This window comes from Acinonyx jubatus, chromosome B4 (genome assembly GCF_027475565.1).
Source record: "Acinonyx jubatus isolate Ajub_Pintada_27869175 chromosome B4, VMU_Ajub_asm_v1.0, whole genome shotgun sequence".
In the NCBI taxonomy this organism is placed as follows: Eukaryota; Metazoa; Chordata; class Mammalia; order Carnivora; family Felidae; genus Acinonyx; species Acinonyx jubatus.
The window spans coordinates 53,767,068-53,787,440 of record NC_069387.1 but is presented as its reverse complement, the minus strand read 5'-3'; the positions used below and the strand labels follow the sequence as shown (position 1 = coordinate 53,787,440).

The following is a 20,373-nucleotide window of genomic DNA, read 5'->3' as shown; positions in this document are numbered from 1 at the left end:
GATGATTTGTAAGGGTATCTTTCCCTGTGTCTATTGGCCATCTATATGTCTCTTTGGAAAAATGTATATTCAGGCCATCTCACCATGTTTTTAATTGGATTATTTGTTTTTCTGGTGTTCAGTTGTACAAGTTATTTATGTGTTTTGGGTATTAACCCCTCATTTGATGTATCATTTACAAATATCTTCTCCCATTCAGTATGTAGCCGTTTTGTTGTGTTGACGGTTTCCTTTTCAGTGCAAAACTTTTTAGTTACATGAGTTCAAAAAGATAGATGAACCCTTATGTTTATTGTAGCATTATTTATCAAACCCAGGATATATGGAAAGAAAAATGAAATACGACCCCTGCCCTTATGGAGCACATATTCTAATATAAGGGGTAAAGCATAGCTGTAACACAAAGTACAAAGTGTTGTCATAAAGAATATACAAATAAAGTGTGAACATACAGTGTAGCCTGAGCCTGGCTGTGAGAGGGGGCAACAGAACATGCACAGGTGGATCGGAGCCAGAACTTTCCTCTTAGCACAAAGTTCTTTGTCTTTGAACCCACTACCCATGCTGAAAATTGCTGTGGTTGGTTCTTCTACCTGGCGATATCTGAATTCTTGGGCTTTACTTTTCTGTACTGTTTCTTGCTTTGGTCCACCTGCTCTGAAAGTGTACAGCTGAGACCCAGGTGTCCTGGCTTCTGGTGTTGTTTCCACCATGAATTAGCAATGTGACCTTGAACAAGCTGCTCAGTTCCTTCAGTGCTCTGCTTATTTATCTGTAACACAAGAGGTCAGAAGTTATTATTTATAAAGTTCCATTTCCTTAAAAATTCTAGGACTTCTGATTCCTCTGTCCTGTATTCTCTCCCTTAGGTGTCTCTACTGTGTGGGATCTGAATGTGCATCCTTCCCACTTTTCACTGAAGCCCACTGTTGGTGCTGTAGAAGTCCAATAAATAATACCCCAATTCCCCCGCCTGTGTTTAAAACCAAATGATAATCAAGACATAGAGACATACTATTAAACAGTCAGCTACAGCCTAATTGGTTTGCTAAGCCCACATCATTAAATTAGACAGACTTATTCCTCACAGGTAGTGCTGAGCACACCCTGCCTCCCACCACAAAAGACAGTCTGCTTTTATCAGATTTTCTCTTGTATGAGCAAGTTGGAATGCAAGTGTCCTGTGGACAAGTTGGTTCTGGATAAATAAAGAAAACCAACACAAAACCGGAAGGGGCTGAGCTGGGCATCCTCACAGCTGTCTCTTCAACTCACTACTCAAATTCTCAATGAGAGAGGGTGTGGAGAGAGACCAGGAATGTACTGTGCTCAGTGATGGCTCAAATTTCAGCTCCTGCCACCTCAATTGGAGGGCTTGTGAAAAGCCTGCTCCCAGTGTTTGGAATTCAGTAGGCTTGGGTGGGACCCAGAACTTGTACTTCTAGCAGTTCCCAAGTGATGCTGCTGATGGTGGTCCAGGGACCACACTTTGAAAACCAAAGCTCCAGCTGAAGCCTCTCCACATGTAAAGATGAAGGGAAAAAAACAAAGTGCCTTTTATGTGGGAAATAGGTTCAAGAATTCCTTACACTTACATAAATGAGTTATAAAGGCTTAGGGCCAAAGCCAATGCCACAAAGTGAAAGTGCCCACGGCTAGCCATTAAGTAGAACACAACATAGAGTGGAAAGCCACGTTTCCACAGGACAAAAGCATCTGAGAACAGCTAGAAGTGGAAAGCCACTTTAACAGGATGAAAGCGTCCAAGAACAGCCAATGGTATATAGGTTGTAATTGAATCTTGTGTAGCTTACCGTTCTCAGGATAGCATGCTCCATTTATCTTAGTCCTTATAAAAGTCAGATAACCAGATGCAGTGCTTGCAGGAAATGGCCATCTGTGTGGCTCCGAGATGTTATGACCCCAATCTCTAACACTGCATGCCTTGGAAACCTTTTATCTCTCACACCCAAGTTAATGATTACTGTTTTATTGTTTCTTTCTGCATGCCCATAATGTATTTAAGTTTTCAAGATCCTAAAAAACATGGAGAAAGGACCCTTATTCAGGGCTCTTGTCTCCCCATAGACATTAACTTCTCTCATTTTCATTTCTGTGTCTGCTCTCTTGCCGGACAAGAGAGAACTCCAGATTCCTGATCTGCGACAACCTTCATATTTTAAACATTTAGATTAAAATAGCATCATTAATACTTTCACAGTGTGGAAATCATAGTGATTAATCTTGCAATGTATGTGTATATGAAATCACTACAAAGTACACTTTAAATATATTACGGCTTTATATGTCAGTTATACCTCAAAAAAGCTGAAACTTAAAAAAATAATATACCACAGTTATTTGTGATTATTTATTTATTTTATTCCCTGATTGCAGATCATAGGTTGTGAGTGTATCTTATTCACTCCTCCTGACCATCCAGCTGGGGGCCAGGAACAGAATGAGTATATAATAAACTCATGTTAAATTGAATTGAGCCTTACACATTTCTTTGGTACTGAAATTTCTCCTAACCTTTCAGGCTATACGGTGAGGGATGTGTTGTTTCACATTTGAAGGGAAATAATGGGACAGGTTTATATTGTGTATTGTGCTCTGGAGCAAGATGCCTGAATCAGGAAGGGATGAGATATGACTCTCATGTCAGCTGGAGGATAGACAGACAGAAGAATGTGGGCAGATAGACTATTCATGGGAGACAGTTGTGTCAATTACTCTGGTCATCAAGATCCTTGCACTTTGAAATGTGGTCCATGGGTCAGCAGCATGGCTGTCACCTGGGAGCTTGTTAGAAATGAGAATCTCAGCCCCACCCAGACCTACTGAATCAGAATCTACATTTTTAACAGGCTCCCAAGTGATCTATATGCTGTTTCCACTTTGAGAAGTACTGGCCTTAGATGATGGATGATAGATGTCTGGCCTCAAATGAGCACTAAAGAAGGTTTGAAAACTTTGGTATTCAGAACACAAGAGAATGGGCCTAGGCTTGGAAATTGAATTTTGGGAAGAGAGGGAAGTGTAGACCCTGGCTGCCCTCCTGTCCCCAGGCCTCCCACATTAGTCACTGTGGTAGGATTTGTCACTCTGCCCACGTAGGGAAAATGCCTGATGTGCCCTCTCTGGAGTCTGCCTGGTCCTCAGGGGCTCCCCTGGGGCAAGAATCGTGTGGGTCAGGGGTGCTGCCAATTCTGTCTCCCCTACTTCATGTGATGGCCTGAAAGGGACTGGGGAGGTCATATTAGTCACACTGAGCCTCAGGGTTGTACTTTCTCTTAATCAAATGAGTGATAACTTGATGATGCTAATTGAGGAGGTTATGGAGGTTGGGGATATTGAAATTGGAGTTCTTAACTTTCTGTCCTGGAAATTAGGATATTTTCATCCTTCAAAAACTTTAAGGAGAGACAAGATGACTGCATGAGATGACTAAATCAATTCTTTTTGAGGACTCTTGAAGTTTTTAAATGGTTAATAACAAAATGTATGAGACCTATAATTACAGAGACCTGGACTGATTGGCAATGCATCAGTGTTACCAGGTGGGCATTTGAGAATTTTCTTCAGCCTTTGAGGGTTTGTGTACCTCATCCCCAACCAGAATGAGTGTAAAGAGAGGCCAATATTGAAGGAAGACAGATTGAGATAGAAGATAAGGAAGAATTTCTGAGATTGGACAGTGACCAGGAGAGATGGGAAGGAGCAGACTCCCCGGCCATGCACATGGCTGTCTCACTTGGGTTTGGAATGCCTCGGATGGGCCCCTGTCCAGAAAAAGGGTACTGTACAAAATGAACTCTCAAAATCTATTTCATCTCAAGAATTCTCCAGTCAACTCCTGAAATAAAAGGCTGGGGTGGACGTTTTGTATGTATAAGGCAGTGAGGTATGTGGATGATGAATGGCAGAAGGAAAAACCAATTTTAGAGCATTGAAATCTGTTGCAAATTTTAAAACAGGGCTTGGATTAGGAGAATAAGTTACATGTTAGGGTCAAGTAAGAGTTTTAGGTTTTCATGTCCTTCCCATCTGTATGTATTTATCTCATCTCACTGATGAGATTTAAACAGACTCTTTTTTTTTTTCAACGTTTATTTATTTTTGGGACAGAGAGAGACAGAGCATGAATGGGGGAGGGTCAGAGAGAGAGGGAGACACAGAATCGGAAACAGGCTCCAGGCTCCGAGCCATCAGCCCAGAGCCTGACGCGGGGCTCGAACTCACGGACCGCGAGATCGTGACCTGGCTGAAGTCGGAGGCTTAACCGACTGCGCCACCCAGGCGCCCCTCACTGATGAGATTTAAAAATCTCCTAAGGGAAAAGAACATTTCTTTTATGTATGACTTTTATATCTGCAATGCCCCCAAAATGATGACAAAAGTAATAACTCCCACTGGCTGAGTGGTATGCCCTGTACTTTGACCCAAATATTTTACATAATCACCTCTTTCATACAAGAATTGTATGAGGTGAACATTGTTATGCTTCTTTTACGAAAGTTGAGACTAATGCTCAGAGAGGTTAAATAATTTGTGCAAAGTGAGTGTGAAGCTAGGATTAGTGTTGAGTTTGAGCAAAGCTCACACAGCTCAGCCCTGAGCTATACTCTCTGTGGGGTAGTGGCTCAAAAAGGGGTAATCACTGACACTTGATGGCATAGAGGTAATTGAAGGGCAGTGGATAATTCCAAATAGTGAGTCATGAGAAAACAATTTCTCTTTGTTTGTGGAGTGTAGTTGGAGAAACACTTGGTGACACATGCAAGCTTCTACTCAGACATTCTTTCATTCACCTTCACTGTGCCACAGCCTGCAGTCAGGAGATTGGAAAGGGCCTGAGGCTGGGTACATATATTCATAAAGCACCTCATTGAAAGTCATGTATGTGCCTTGTATTTAGAACTATGTGTTTAAATTTGAGTGAAAATATGCAGCAATATTGGGGTACGCTTTCTAGGTAGGTTTACCAACAAGCATATTTGTTAGACTTTCTGATTATAGGGTGTGTGTGTTGTGTGTGTACACAAATCCTGAAGGAGTTCAGCCAGTTATGAGGAATTAGCTGCCTTCCACTCCCAGCCATGTAGGTGTGTTTGTATCAAAAACTGACATTTATTTTTCATCACCTCTCAAGGGAACCTCAGTATGTTTTCTTTCTGGGAAGATTATGGCTAAGACGCTGGGCTGCTTGGAGCCCTAGAAATCTGCTACAATCAGAAGAAGTTTGCAGCCGCAACACAATATCCTCCTGTCTTTTACTTTAGCCTAATACACAGCTGCCCTTGCATGCACACCACTCATGTAACCACCTCCTCTCTCCTAGAACCCCTCATGGAAGGTACTAAGAGAAGACATTTTATTTACTTCTTTGCTTGCAAGTAGAACTCTCTATTTGAGCCATCCCAGAAAGAGGAGAATTGAAAATTATACCAATGAAGGAATCTAGAATTGAGATTGTGAGAATCAAGTAATTTGTGAAACTAACTTCATAGAAAGCAGTGGGCATTTATGGGAGCAAGGATAGTGAGAGAAGTTGACTCTCTCTCTTTACTTCTTTAGGAAACCTGAAGCAAAGTTCCTGGAAGCAGGCAGGGTATGACCAGCAAGTGGTTTGAAGGCAGACAGAGCACAGGAACCTCCTCCCCCACCTTTCAATGCCAGTGTTTGGGAGACTTTTATGAGGGATTTTATGACAAACTTTACTTCACATCTGGCATTTCACAGCCTCTCTTTTCCAGAGAAGAAGGAAATGTAGATAATTATTGACATATAGTATCAGAATATGAAGGAAAATGGACTCTGGAGATGGAAGAGGAGATTTTCTCCCTTTCCCCAGGAAGGCAAATTATCTAACTTATTTGTGCAGTGTCTGCTTTTCTGTGCTTTGTGCTCTTCTCAGTAATGAGAGTAAGAAATCCTTTCATTGTTTATAAAGAATCCAGTGGGGAGAGACAGGAGATAAGAGATATATAGATGGAAGCATAATGGTTACATATGTTTACCATATATTCTTTATATCTATGGTGAAAATGTCCCATTTGAACTGTATACCTCTTCAATAAGATCAGGTGTAGGAGAAGTGGGGAAAAAAAAGCTAAGCTGGGACCCAGGACCTGGCTCTGGTCTTCTGTATTTAAGGCCTCCAATTTCTGCAATTTTGCCTGGAATTTCACTGGTCCTTTCAGTTCACTCTCCAGTGATGAAGAGAGGTTCAATATCAATTGATGCCCAAAGTCAAGAAATCCTTGCCAGTAGCTGTGTCTTTCCCTTGGAATGCCACCTCTCAATCTCTGACTACTGAAGTCCTACACAGTCATCATGGTCCAATTTAAATGTTACCTACTGTCACTGCCTTTCTGGATAATCCACCTCAGAAGTAATTTATTTCCTCTGACCCTATCATTTGTGTCAGTGTTACCATAGCTGTCTTTTTTTTCTTTCCTTTTTTTGTTTTTAATTTACAAGAGTCAATTTATTAAAAGAGTAAAGTCATTATTTAAGATAAAAATCAAAATATCACATAAACATGCCATATTGCTAAGATTAACAGTGTATTTCTTTAAAGAGAACATTTAATAACCAACATTTACTTTATTGTAACAAATCTTTTAATAACTTCAAGTTTAGTCACCTGTTATTTCTAACATTCGTCTTTCCCGTGACAACAATATATCACTATTTTTTGGTTAAAAACTAGATGTTCAGTTTTAGGTGAATGCAAGTGCTACACTTTGTCACTTTACAGTACTCAAATGCAACCTGTAAGTTAGGAATACACTTTCAATTCATAACACATGAACAGTGATCAAAATCTGAGAAATCCTCCAAACTCTGATATTATCATTAACATTTGTTGCCCTGACATCTTAGTGAGTTCTTTAAAGGTTGCAAACGTTGTCATTAGGCAATTATAGGGTAAGGGTGGGACAAGTTTGTCCCAGACAAGGGCACTGTGGACAGGAGATCATGGGTTACAGAAATGGAAAAGCTTCTGAGGCCTAGAAGGTGCTAAATTGGTGGAATCCACATCTGTTACGAAATGTCTCCATTCCAGCAGAGTGATGGGGCAGGGATCTACAGGGACAAAGAAAACAGGACGTAGAAGAAACAGGTGAAGAGGAAAACAGCACTTGGGCTGTCCCTTTTGGGGTCCAGGCATTAGATCAGAAGCCGCTGGGCTGGGGGTTGGAGGCTGGCGGGGTGCTGAGCTCGTGGGGCCAGGCGGGACCCCGAGAAGCGCGGGGCCACCACGTCCGCTCACCTAGCTAGGTCCAGCACGTCCCCAGCGACAGCAGCTCAAGGGGTCTGGGTCAGCTCAAGGGCCACCCTCCACCGCCCTGGTCCGCCTGTGTCTTACAGGCCCCTGCGCCACTTCTCCTCCTACCCACGGACCCCCTTGGGTCCCAACTTCTGCTCTTCACCTCAGAGGGAGATGTGTAGAGTCCTGGGAGGAAAATAACCCCAGGTGGTTTCTTAGCTGAGGAAATCAGCACTGGGCGTCCCCTGGAGCACTCCGCCCCCAGAGTCTCCTGTGCTGCCAACTCCCATGGCTGACTCTCCACAAACTGTCTTCAGTGGTGCTTGCCCTGTGACTTCTCTTCCTCCCTCACTAGCCTGTGGGCTTCTGGAGGGCAGAGACTGTGCCTGAACATACTGGCATTCTCTCCACAGTGCTTAACACAGAGCTAAAGACTTGTTCAACAACTCTCACGTGTGGATACAGTTGTAGGACAGAGGCCAGGGGTAGAGAGATAGAGGTAGGGGCATTACGAATATTGATTAAGGTTATTGTTAATAGAGACCTACACCATACTTTCAGGTAAAGATCATATTAGCAGGAATATTTTATCCCACCAGTAGATTTATTCCCATATAATATGTTTACTCATCATTCATTCTTTCTCTCGTTCATCTATAGAGATTTTCCTAGTGGGAAAGCAAATGTTCACATAGTTACAGAGGGTGATAAACATCCCAAGGATATGAACAAGAACTTGGGATAAAGAATAACAGAATTTTCCTTAGATAGGGAGGTTAGGAAAGGCGTTTATGGTCACTGTCATATATTTATCCTACTATAGTTATGAGTTAATTCAATTTCTAATCTGAAGAGCAAGAGAGAGAAAATCATTAACAGTATGAGAATAACAGCCTTCCCACCAGGGGGCGTGTTAGCCAATACAACCTTAGGAATGGCTCTTTCTCTGGTGGAACTTCCCAACCTCCCGCCTTGCTTTGACAAGAGGAAAGTCAGGGCCCTCCCCTTGCCTCAGGATGGACCCTGCCCCCTCTTCTCTAGCCTAGGAGTTGGGGGAAAAAAAACAGGTGTTAAGAGTTTTGAGCTTGCTAGAGACTTGGAGGCAGATCAGTGTAGTGGCCTGTGAATAATGCCCTAGGAGGTGAGAAGCTGAGGCAGAGATGGAGACAAAAGTACTCAGAGAGAGGGAAACTGCTGTCACAGAGATTCCCCTTTCACCTCCCACCTCAGTCTCAGTGGGTTCTGGGCTCTGTACACTTGGGGAGCTGGTCAGGGCTTTTAGGCTTTAGGGGAGGGGGTAGATATCCCATGAGGGACTTTAGAGACCATTATCCCAGCAGCCTCAGCTAGCTCTTTCATTACCAGGTTCTTTGACTACTTTCCTGCTGCCCACACGCCAGCACAAGTTGGTATCATTAGTTTTGGTCTCTTGCAGGGCAGGGGGCACATTAGGAAAGGCTTGGGAGTGGGTGAGAAGAATCTGAGACTGGTTCCCTGGAGCTTTTATACCCATTAACCCTTTCTTGTCCCTGCTTCCTGTTGGGATAACACGTTTTGGTTGCTACATCAAGAGGAATGGTTCCAGTTCACACGAAGGGCCTGACCTCCTTGGTCCTGCTGAGGAACACCACAGGCTGTTAAGAAGTTCTTGCTGAGGTTACCATAAGTTCCTCAAATTCACGTTGTTGCCTTAACCTCTCTTCAGCCTTCCCCCACTGATTGGGACCAGCTTCTCTGCCAGTTGTATCTTGCACAAGAGTAAAGGCTGTACTTCTTTAAAAAAAATTAATATTTATTTCTTTTTGAGAGACAGAGCATGAGTGGGGGAGAGGCAGAGAGAGAGGGAGACACAGAATCTGAAGCAGGCTCCAGGCTCTGAGCTGTCAGCACAGAGCGCCATGCAGGGCTTTAACTCATGGACTGTGAGATCATGATCTGAGCTGAAGTTGGACACTTAACCAACTGAGCCACCCAGGAGTCCCAAGGCTGTACTTCTTCAAGAGGAACCTACCTCTCTGCTCCATAGTGCCTAGAGGACTTACATTGCTTTGTTTTAAAGAGATGCCTGTTCAGAGAGGAATAACTATACTTCCTTCTAGCTGCTCAGGACACACACAAGACACACTCCTGATGCTCAGAAAGGACAGGCAATTTGGAGTAGTGGTACCTACAGAGTGCTTGAAGTCAAACAATCAAGTTCTTGTCCAAGCAGGTCCAATTGCTGTGCCTGAAGCAGGACTTACATCTTCTAACATCTGCACTAAGGCCGGCACCTGAGATGAGATGAAGTGGTTTTAGATCTGGCAAGGGACTTCAAACTATGGGTACAGGGAAGTGAGGTGGAAAGAATGAACACTGCTTGCAGAAGGAAAAGGAAGAGTGGGCCAGAACACACATGGAGGCAGGGGAATGAGACAGTTGACTCCTGAACCCAGGGAACTCAGATTTGTATCCAGGGCAGAGTTCATAATCTGTACACTGTACTCATGCTCTAGTTCCAAGCTGAAGGTCCTTTCTGGAGTCTCTCCCTCAATGGCAGCAGCCTTACTATCTCCCTTCTGTGGGAGACAGGATAGGGCATTAGGCTCAGGATAGGTCAGAGCAGATTCTGGTGGGAGAGCTGACATTAATGTGGGTGAATATAGACAGATATTCCCAAGAGCTTTGTTCAAAAGTAGGAGGATTAGGGGATGGAAGACAGAGGAAGGAAGAAGGTCCAAGTATCCTCTCCGTGTTCACTGGATTAGGGGATGAGAGAGAAGGGGAGGCTTCAGTCAGATTCATGTCTCCATTAACTGTTTTGGTTTCCTACTTTATCCCTTTCAACCACAATCTAACTGATTGAAAATAAAGGGTATATTGCTAATAACTTCCCTGGTCCTCCATTCCACATCATGTAAGTTTATCCTGTCACGTGTCCCTGGAGCAGATACTCCTGTGACCCATCTCCTTCAGGGGAAGGCCTTTCAGTCCCAAGTCCCTCCCAGAACAGGCTCTACAACAGCAAAGCAGAATGTGTACTGGGGATTTCTCCTCACGCCTTAACTCATGTTGTTTTTCTACAGCAAAGCTGTCTGCCTACCTCCCCATTCCTCTCCTTTCTTCCTCTTTTCCCTCTTTACCACTCCTGTTTCTTTCTATAACCACCTGCTGGGGTTGGGGATTATGTCCTCTACATTTCACTCCCTCTACTCTTGCTTCTTCTGTCTTTTGATTCTCCTCTTAAAACCTCACCCCGTCCCCCATCCTTGTCACTCCTCTCCTCTTCCTGCCTGGTCAGTTCTTCCTGCCTTCTTCTGGGTCATTTCACTTCTCTTTTTCCTCTCAACCTTCTTTATCTATGACTCCAACTTTGAAGAGATAGGGATATGAGTTTTATGGACAGCATCTGTGAGGGAGTGGGCTTTGGACACAGCAAGAGGCATGGTGGTCAGACATCCAGAGGAACCTGATAGGCACAGACAATGTGGCCTAAATGTCTTCTAACCCATCCTGTCTCTTAGATGGGACTGAGGTGCAAGTGACAGAGACTAAAATAAAACTGGTTAGATTATGTGGTCAATAAGTCCTCTTTGCCTAAAGTCTAGGCTTAACAATATCCAAATATAAGGGGCGCCTGGGTGGTTCAATCACTTAAACATCTGACTTCAGCTAAGGTCATGATCTCATAGTTTGTGAGTTTGAGCCCCACATTGGGTTCTGTGCTGACAGCTCAGAGACTGGAGCCTGCTTCAGATTTTGTGTCTCCTTCTCTCTCTGCTCTTCCCCTGCTCATGCTATGTCTCTCTCTGTCTCTCAAAAACAAACAAATGTTAAAAAAAAAAAACAACTTAAAAAAACCCAAAAATAAATTTGAGGAGTCACTGGCAAGTGCAAGTGGGGATATGGGCATCCCCAGGTGCATCCTGTCTCTAGTCATAAGGAAAGTGGGGCCACCCACTACTTTCTCAAGTCACAGGTAACCCCATGAAATGGGGTAAGTTCCTGTTTTTAAGGCTCAATTTTGTATCCCAGCCACAGAGAACTGGTCAAGGTGATAGTTGAATCACACAATTGTCAGGGAGTGCATGCAATTGTTCAATTGTTCAAGTAATCGTATGCCCATGGGGTCCTGTTATTATCCCCACAGAGTAATAAGCATGAAGTTGGCTATAGATGGGATAAATTATATACTGAGATGAATTCCCTGACATTTACAAGTTGCCTTGCTTAGACAAACAACAAATATTCAAAGACTAATCAGAACTAGAATTCAACATTTATAAAGGTGTGTTACTGAAACATAAATTTTCTCTCTAAAATCACCCTCATTTCCAAAGAGAGTCAAATAGGGACTAAATCCTTGGAAAAGGAAGTCCAATTTTAACACATGTGACCTAATTATTTACATAAGCTCAGCAAGAATAGTGATTGATCTTATAGATTCTTTTAAACTTGCTTTGCTGGAACTTTTCATAAGGACTCTCTTGATGGCACTTTCAATAGTCTCTTGAGGCCAGAGGCCAAGCCGAATAAATACCTGCCATCAATTTTGCCAGTGATACTTGTAGATTTGGGTGAATTTCTCTTCTGAAAATCCTCCAAATTTATCCTGAGTTATACTGAATCTGCCAGGAAGTGATATTGTTTAATCACCTGGTAAGGCTGCTGGGAACTCTGTAAGCAGGTTATCAGATCAACATTTCCAAGAGGCTTTATTAGCTCCATAAAGTCAACCTTCGTTCCTTAAAGCTGTCTGGTCATATGTGAGTCGATGCATGACTGTCTTAAACATGACATTCTAGTCAAAGTCTTGGTAGAGTAACCAATGTTTTCACTGGTGTCCTGTTATAAGGAGAATACCTCATTGAACTTGTGCAAAAAATGCACTTGCCTTGAAACAAAGAATACTCAGAAAGAGTCTCAGTAACCAATGCTTTAGTGTTCTATCTTATTTGGAAAAGACTTAGATATCCAGTGAAATCCACCCAAGTTTTTATATAACTTAGCACAACTTTGGAAATTTCAAATTACTAAAGATTTTGAAAGCTATACACCTTTTCATTTATTCACCCAACTTACTCTTAACAATTACTCATGAAAACTTTATGAGTTTAATTAATCATCATTTAATTCACTTTTTGCTGACAAATGGCAACAGAGAGAACATGAGCTCCTTTGACCTCTACTAAAACTTGGTAGAATAAAAGTTTTATATATAATGCTGATATCTCTAAAAGTCTTTCTTAAATTTTAATGAAACCAATGAATTTGAATTTACATTGGGCTGCTTCTTGCTCCATGATAGTGAGGGGTGGGGGAACAGGAGCCTTTGGCACCCCTGGCAGGGAGGATGGCATAGGAGCCCATTATGTAAGTCCTGCCAATGCGGGAGCAGAAACAGGAGTTTTCAGAAAGGCCAGAGGCAGATCTAAAGTTTGGACTAATATTCCTTTCTTCTTTTGGTCTTCTGTCTCCCTCCTAAAATAAAAACAAGAAAGTCCCTCTGCACCATTTATTCAAAATATTTCCTGATGGACGGATGAACTACTTTCTTTGGGAACAGGAGTATTCCTGTTTTCTTCCTGGCAAAAGTTGAGAAGCAACACAGAAACAAAGCTATCACTCTATGAATCCCAGAGTACCTCTGATGGCATTCTTTTCTCCCCAAAGGTGGTGCATCATGGACTGAACCAAATGGCTTCCTAGTTTCTGGTTCCTCCCCCAAAGTCAGAGTTCCACTGACTGAACAAAAGGTCTCCCCAGACAAACTTAAAGCCATACCTAAACTCCCTATCTGGAGACAACTCAATGGGAGGAGGAGATCCAAGAGATCCATTTCATGGCGATCTTTCCTCTGAACCTAACATACATGACCAGGTGGTATCACAATAAAAATTATTTCTTTCTTCCTGCCTACATTCCTTCCACATATTCCAATTTTGGTCCAGCAGGCTAACTGCTTGGATAGAGATGGAACTTCCCATTCTACATAAATTTAACCCCCCCCCCCCCCAACACACACCAAAACAGATCTGTCCCAACTTCCAAATAAATTGAACATTAGTCATGTCCTTTTTAGTTTCTCAGGAAATCTGAGGCTTTCTAATGGAAAGAGCATGGGCAGGAAAACAACAACACACAGTGCTTCACAAATGAGAAAGTTGTGTAGGTGTAGAGTCTGAGAGACTCGCCTGGTCCTGCATCTCTTCAGCTTCCCCAAATGCTCCTTTACTTCCAATCCAATCAACAAGCAAAATTGGAAGTCAGCTTCAGTGAGGAATTAGCAGGGAGTTTCTCCTAGACAAAAAAGAGTTTGGGAGGCTAGATGGACAGATGCCTCAGATTCCTCCCCTAAGAGCAACTAGCCTGGAGCAGCTAACCTCCTACTGTAGTCCAAGTTACTAGCCCAGGAGACTAGGGAGGAATCCTTGGCCTGGTATAGATCAACTGCTCCAACTTTGGAGTCTAGGGGAACTGAATGGATGCCACAGGGACGTTGGTTCCTGGCTGGCTCGCCAAAATTTGTTACCTTATCCCAAGTGCAGCTGCCCACCACTCCAAATGCTAATACTCAAGAAAAGAGTTTTGATTGAAAAGGATTATGAGCTTTATTCAGGAGGCTGGCCCATGGGGTGAAGCTGACTCTAGTCCAAATGACAGATCTGAGGTTTTCACCTGGCCCAGGAGTTTTAAAGGTGCTTAGGGCAATTCATTAGTTAAGAGAGGACATTTCTGGAGCATGCAGATTCAATGGTATCAGCTATAAATATTATCTCAGTGTAAGTGGGTGTGGTTGCTTGATGAGGGGTAAAGTGTTGTGCAAGGTCTCTGGTTTCTGTTTCATGATGTGCAGAAGGGCTCTATTCTTTTCTAGGATAGAAGGCATGGTCTATTATAGGAATACAGAAAAGGTTAATCATTCATGTAGGCTAAGGGTGTTGATAAATGCATCAGGAATACTAGGTTTACTGGAGGGGCCCAGGTGCTTCAAGGTGTGATCTAAGATTCTGCCAGAATGGGGGCATTCATGCCGGTGTCCTAGGTGAAGGCTCAGAGGTCTGGGTGCGCTGGCTGAAGAGAGGGTTTGTGGCTGGTGGGGTGGGGGTACCGTGGCCTGAGCTCTTGGGTTAAGCGTCCTGGTGTCCTGAGCTGGGCTGGGTGGAGGTGGTAGGAGGAGAGGACAACCCCCTCTGCTTAGGTAAGACTCAAGTCTCAGGTCCTGTCTTATAGCATATTTTCTCCAGGTGGCCCAGAGGGGAAGGGAAGAGAATGGGGCACAAGACACTTCAGACCAGTCCAGCCTCATTCTTACCCCTCTACCCTCCCTCACCTCACTAAGCCCAGCTTCTCAATGGGTCATGTCACACTTATTACACACATGCTGTGTGCACAGAGCCCCAAAGTGATCTTTGGCCATTCTCACCCCAGGAACCCCTGCCTTCCACCTTCAGTCCACACAGATCCTCAGACCCCTCAGCCCCTGGGTTGATCTCAGAGCCCTGAAGCCTCTTCAGAAGCTTCGGATCTGGAACCTAGATATTTGGGACATACCATGGAGACCCTGAAGAAGTGGGGAAAGGGAAGGTTGGGAGATAGCCCCACAATTTCCCGGGGACAGGATGATGATTTACATTAGCAAGAAAGATTCAAGTGAGAGGAGAGGAAGAACTTCGCAGGAGCACACATCAATGGCTGGTTTTCTGAAGCAGAAATCCTGGGCCTGATACAGGGAGGGAGCAAGAAGAAAAGGAACCCATAGAGGGAGCTCCTCTCCCCATGAATGTTGGGGTTTAGCAATGTGTGGTGGGGAATAGGAAGACCACATGGAGCAAACAGGCAGGAAACAAGAGAGACTCTGGGGGAATCTCTGGCTTCCATGTGGAAGCGCGAGTCCTGTCCCACGTACACACTGTAAATGCCAAATTATGAGGAATCGGCTGGGCTCTCAGACATCACTGATCTGGGAGGAGACAAGGTGCAGAGAAGGCGCAGGTTACTTTCTCTCCTGAAAACCCGCTCTAGCAGCTGAGGGTGAGTCTCCCTCCAGCGTGAGTGGAGGCGCAGGTGGTGGGACGACCTGAAGGGAACAGTCACCATTACCTCTGTCCTCTCCAGAGACAAAGTGGCTTTGTGGGTAATGAGGCTATGGCGAGTTCCCACTAGGCAAAGGGTCCTGGGGCAGGGCCAGGCTGTGGGCTGGCCCCGCCCCACTAAGACAATGAGAAGGGGGCAGGGTTTGTGATGGGCGGAGCTTCCTCCAGTTGGGACGGAATTACCTAGGAGGTTTTCCTTGGTCACCATATTCCTCTGAGCATCCAGCCCAGCACCTCGCTGATGAGATGTCTTTTCAGCTCTCCTTAACACCCGACCAGGTCTGTTCCCAGGAAGAGTGGGGGAGGGCAGACAGAGGGCAGGAGGAGAGAGAAGGGGGCAAATGTCCATCCTTTCACTGGACTCTGAGCCCTGATCAACTCCCTAGATTTGAAGGGTGGGAAAGCTACAAAGACAGGTGTAGAAATGACTTGAAATGGGGCAGAATGGTAGGATGCAGCAGTGTGGAGAGATGGAGGTAATGAGAGATTGGAGCCAACTGGGAGGTGGGGTTGTCTGGGGAGGTGAGCCAGGAGGGGGGAGGGAGGTAGTTTGGGTGGGGTGTAAGGTGGTCAATGTGGCAGGGAACAGAGTGAGAGATGGGCAGTGCAGGGGGTCAGAGGGATGGGGGTGGGCAGGTGGAGGAACCAGTATGGAGCAATGCCAGATGGAAAGTTAGACATGGTCAGGGTGGTGGGTTATCTGGAAGGAGGGCTGCAGGAGGATCCCACTGGGACAGCAGTTAAGAAGCAGTCAGAACCTGGGAGGAATGTCGGGAGTACAGGCTGTGGCAGGGAAAGCAAGGGTGTTTGTGGGTCCTTGGAGGGTCCCAAGAAGGTGAGGGTAAGACCTCCAGAGGCCTGATCTGGAGGGAACCTGATGAGGCCACCTGAACAGCATGGGTAGCGGTGCAGTACCTGCTCCCCTTAGACCCAGGCACCTGCAGGGTGTGCCCATCAGGGTGGGTACAGACTGGGCTGCTTCTCAGCTCTGAGGGCAGAATCTAATGGGGTTTCTTTGGAGCATTTTTTTAGTATTCATGTAGCGACGCAATCTCACCCACATCTGCTTATCACCCCAAGTCCTGTCACATAACTGTCTCCTGCTCTGTGTATAAAGAATGTTTCAGAATAGAAGTAATTCAGGGAAGTTAAGGACAACTGGAAGACTCCCCTGGGGATGATTCACCCTTCATGTCCATCTGTTGTGTGGGCTCAGTGCTCCATTGAGAACTATAGGACAGTGGTTAGCCCTATGAAAGATTTTAGGGAAAAAGCAACCTATAAAGGGGCAAGAGGCATGATGGACTAGGATGGGCAGGGGCAGATATAGGGGTGAGGGTGTGGGATGGAGCCTGCCAAGTCTGAGATCAAGTTTCCCCAGGTGTGGACACCTGGTGGTCTGAGCCTGAAGCAGACTGATTACTGTTTCAGGGACACAGGACTGGAGTGGTGTTGGGGAGATGCTCACCACAGGGGCTGGGGAATGGAATGGTGTGGCTTTCCATGGGTCGACACGTGGTCGATGGAAGCTCTGCCTGTTTTAATCTTCACACAATTATTAGGTAAATTTTATTAATCCCAACCTATATGTGATGAAACTGAGGCTCAGAGAGGCTATGGCAAGGACCCAAGATAACACAGCTTATTGATAGACAAAGCAGGATTTGAACTCAAGTCCTTGGCTCCTGTGCTCTTGCTCTTTCCAGCACACCTCTGGGCAGAAGGTGTTATTCTGTGATGTGTCTGCCTCACTTCAGGCCTGGGGGTGGGAGGTGAGGGACTGGGATGGCAGATTGGGGCTCAAAGTGTTTGTTGTATGAAAAAATGCGGATATAATATGGTCCTGCTTTGGTGGTTGGGCCTGAGTCCTAGAGACTCTGTGGTAGGAAGGGGAATATAGCAAAGAGGTTCCAATGTGGGCCAGGAAACTGGAAATAGGTTTCCTGTGGGTTTCCATGCTTTTCCTGGACATTCTAGGTCTCTAGATTCTAGAGGTCTGGGCACTGGATCTTTAGAAGAAGGAATGAAGTGGTGTGTCTGTGAGCAAGGCGTGTTTAACGAGTGCACGAGTATGTAAGTTTGGGTGTGCATGCCTGTCTGTAAATACATGAGTTCGTGAGTAGGTGTCTTTGTGTTGCACACATGTGAGAATGTTTGTGATGTGTGGGTGTATATATGTGTGTATTTTGAGAGTATGTGTGTAGGTATGGGTGTGAGCATCTGAGTGTGTATGTGCATGGGTGAATATGTGTTGCAGACTAGGAGTCTGGAGTTCTCTCTTGTCCAGCAAGAGAGAGGCTAACGTCTGGGAGGATACAAGAGCCCCAAACAGGGCTTTCATCTCTGTATTTAAAAAAAAAATTTTTTTTAACGTTTTTTAATTTATCATTGAGAGACAGCGAGAGACAGAGCATGAGCATAAGTAGGGGAGGGGCAGAGAGAGGTGGAGACACAGAATCCGAAGCAGGCTCCAGGCTCCAAGCTGTCAGCACAGAGCCTGACGTGAGGCTCAAACTCAGGAACTGTGAGATTGTGACCTGGGCCGAAGTTCCGTCGCCCATCTGACTAAGCCACCCAGGTGCCCCTCGTCTCTGTATTTCTTGAGCTCTCAAGATCTTACACATATGGTGAATGTGAAGAAAACAATCCAAAATAATCATTAATGTGTGTGGGCAAGAAGCAAAGGGTCTGAGGGGCAATTGGAGTTTGTGATCAAAGTACATTAGGATATTGACGTCAAGTGGAAAGTAATTCAGTGCAGGTGATAAGACAAGTTACTTGTGATGCCGTTACAGTATCTCGCTGGCTAACCTTGGGTACTTTTGCCATGTGGTGGCAGCCTTAAGCTTTTTCTAACCCATTTGTGTAAGTAGAACATATTTCCCTACAATTCCCCCTTTTTTTGTTTTTGTCTTCTTCAGTTTACATGCGAAGACTGTCATGATGAGCTCCTAATCTGTCTTTTGCTGTCAGGTGATATGGAGGGTGATTCTGCAAGAGCACAAAAACGACATAGTAAAAGTATTCCACTCTCAGAGTTATAATGGAGGATTAGTGCCTTTTGCCTTTTTCATATAAATTCAATGGCAGCCTCAAGGCTTGACGGCATGCCAATATTTGTCTATAGAAGTTTGGCTTATTAGCTCTTTGGTATTGTTTACCATAACTTGGTTAAGTACATGTGCAGTTTGGTAGTGTGGTGAAGGCTAATTCCAGCAATGGTAGCAGAGGCTATAATGCTTACCGTGGCTAGGATCCCCATGATTAAGAGGCTTATGAATCACCTTTGTCTGTTTAATGAATACCAGTGATGGAGATCATGGCCATCAGATGCAAATCGGGGATATATATGCAATACCATTGTGCTCTAAGAGGACGCAGGCCTGGTTAGACAGGCGTTTAAGGCTTCCCATGTTATATCAGGGGCAAGGACTTAGGTTTGTAGAGTGGCTATAGGATGAGGAGTCAATAAAGAGGCTTCTTCCATCTTGAAAGAGGCGGACGGTGGTCACTCATTCATATTCTGGGGGGTCTCCACTCCATAGAGGCCTGGAATCTGAAAGAACACAAGCATATCCTCTACCCCAGGTGTATTTTGTATAGCACCATAGGATAGGAGGGTTTATCTAATTTAGAAGAATGTTGCTCAACTGCATTAGTCTTTGAGGGTCCAGTATTACAAAGTTAAGAGTGATAATAGTGCAATCAAGGAGAAGTTGAGGTTGTAATATAGACAACCATGGGTAATTCTCCCTTTGTTTTTTTTTTTTTAAAGCATTTTAAGTTTATTATGTGCTCATTCTACAATTGCTTAACTTTGTGGATTATTAGGAAATTTCATTTTGTCTGCCATTTTCTTCTGCCTTACCCCCCCCCCCCCACATCATTCCCCCCTGAACTATTTGACCCTTAAAATCTTTAAGGTTGCTGAGGGAAGATGGTCTTCTCTTCTGTAACTTCTTCTTGCTGAATAGGGGCATAGAGATGCCCCTACCAATGGGTCAACATTGCTCAGTTGGGGTAGATATAGGGGAGTTATGAAAGCAAAAGATAGAGTTCAGGGGAACCAGAGCCTTCTTGAGCAGGAAGGACTGTCTGTCACCTGGAAGTTACAACAGTGAAGAGGTCTTCCAACAAGAGTCACAAAAGTAGGAAAAAAAGACTCAAAAATGGACATGATTAAAAGATGTAATACAAGTGACAAGGACATTCAGTTATTTCTGTGGCACATAACACTTCAATAATTAGAATATCAAGTGATGACCTTATACCAAAGAAATATTAAAACTAGGAATTGCATATAATCTCCAGAATAGTTATAGAATTTACTGAAATGTAACCTGAGGCTTATTAAGTGTTTGACAGTGCTTCCAGAGTAACTTAGCATACCAAAGAAGCCTAATTGGTCAAAAAGATTTCATTTACAATTTAAATCTTGGGAAATTTGTTAAACAAAACCTCAGAAAGTTATAAAGCACAAAGCATGTTTACCATCAGACCCAAATATCCCTAGTTTCTCTGCAGTAAGAAGCTAAAAGCAGATAAGCCTTGTTTAGTAATCAATGCTTTAGCATCCTATCCTATTTAGAAAAGTCCTAGGGGTCCCTGGGTGGCTCAGTCAGTTAAACATCTGACTTCAGCTTGGGTCATATGCGTTTGAGTCCAGCATTGTGCTCTGTGTTGACAGCTCAGAACCTAGAGCTGCCTCAGATTATGTGTCTCCCTGTTTCTCTCTGCCCCACCACAGTTTGCACTCTCTCTCTCTCTCTCTCTCTCTCTCTCTCTCTCGCGCTCGCTCAAAAATAAATAAACATTAAAAAAAAAGTCCTAGATTCAATCCCAATTTATCATGCAAGCAAAACTTTTTAGGTTCGAAAGCTTTTGAAAGCTATCTTAACAATCACCATGAAAACTAGGAGGCAGGAAAAATTAACCATTACTCTAAGTCCTAACATGAGCTTACTTGACCTTTGATAAACAGGTCTATTCCAAACCAACAAACTTACATTTAGGTCCGCC

General features: G+C 44.1%; 2 protein-coding genes across 5 annotated transcripts in view; both read left to right on the top strand.

Moving 5' to 3' along the window:
- LOC128316363 (cationic amino acid transporter 3-like) overlaps window positions 1–20,373 on the top strand; it is a 293,114-nt gene that overhangs the window by 70,149 nt on the left and 202,592 nt on the right. The gene's annotated exons all lie outside the window — the stretch shown is intronic.
- Window positions 1–20,373, top strand: part of LOC106977155 (cationic amino acid transporter 3-like) — a 156,419-nt gene that overhangs the window by 54,750 nt on the left and 81,296 nt on the right. The gene's annotated exons all lie outside the window — the stretch shown is intronic.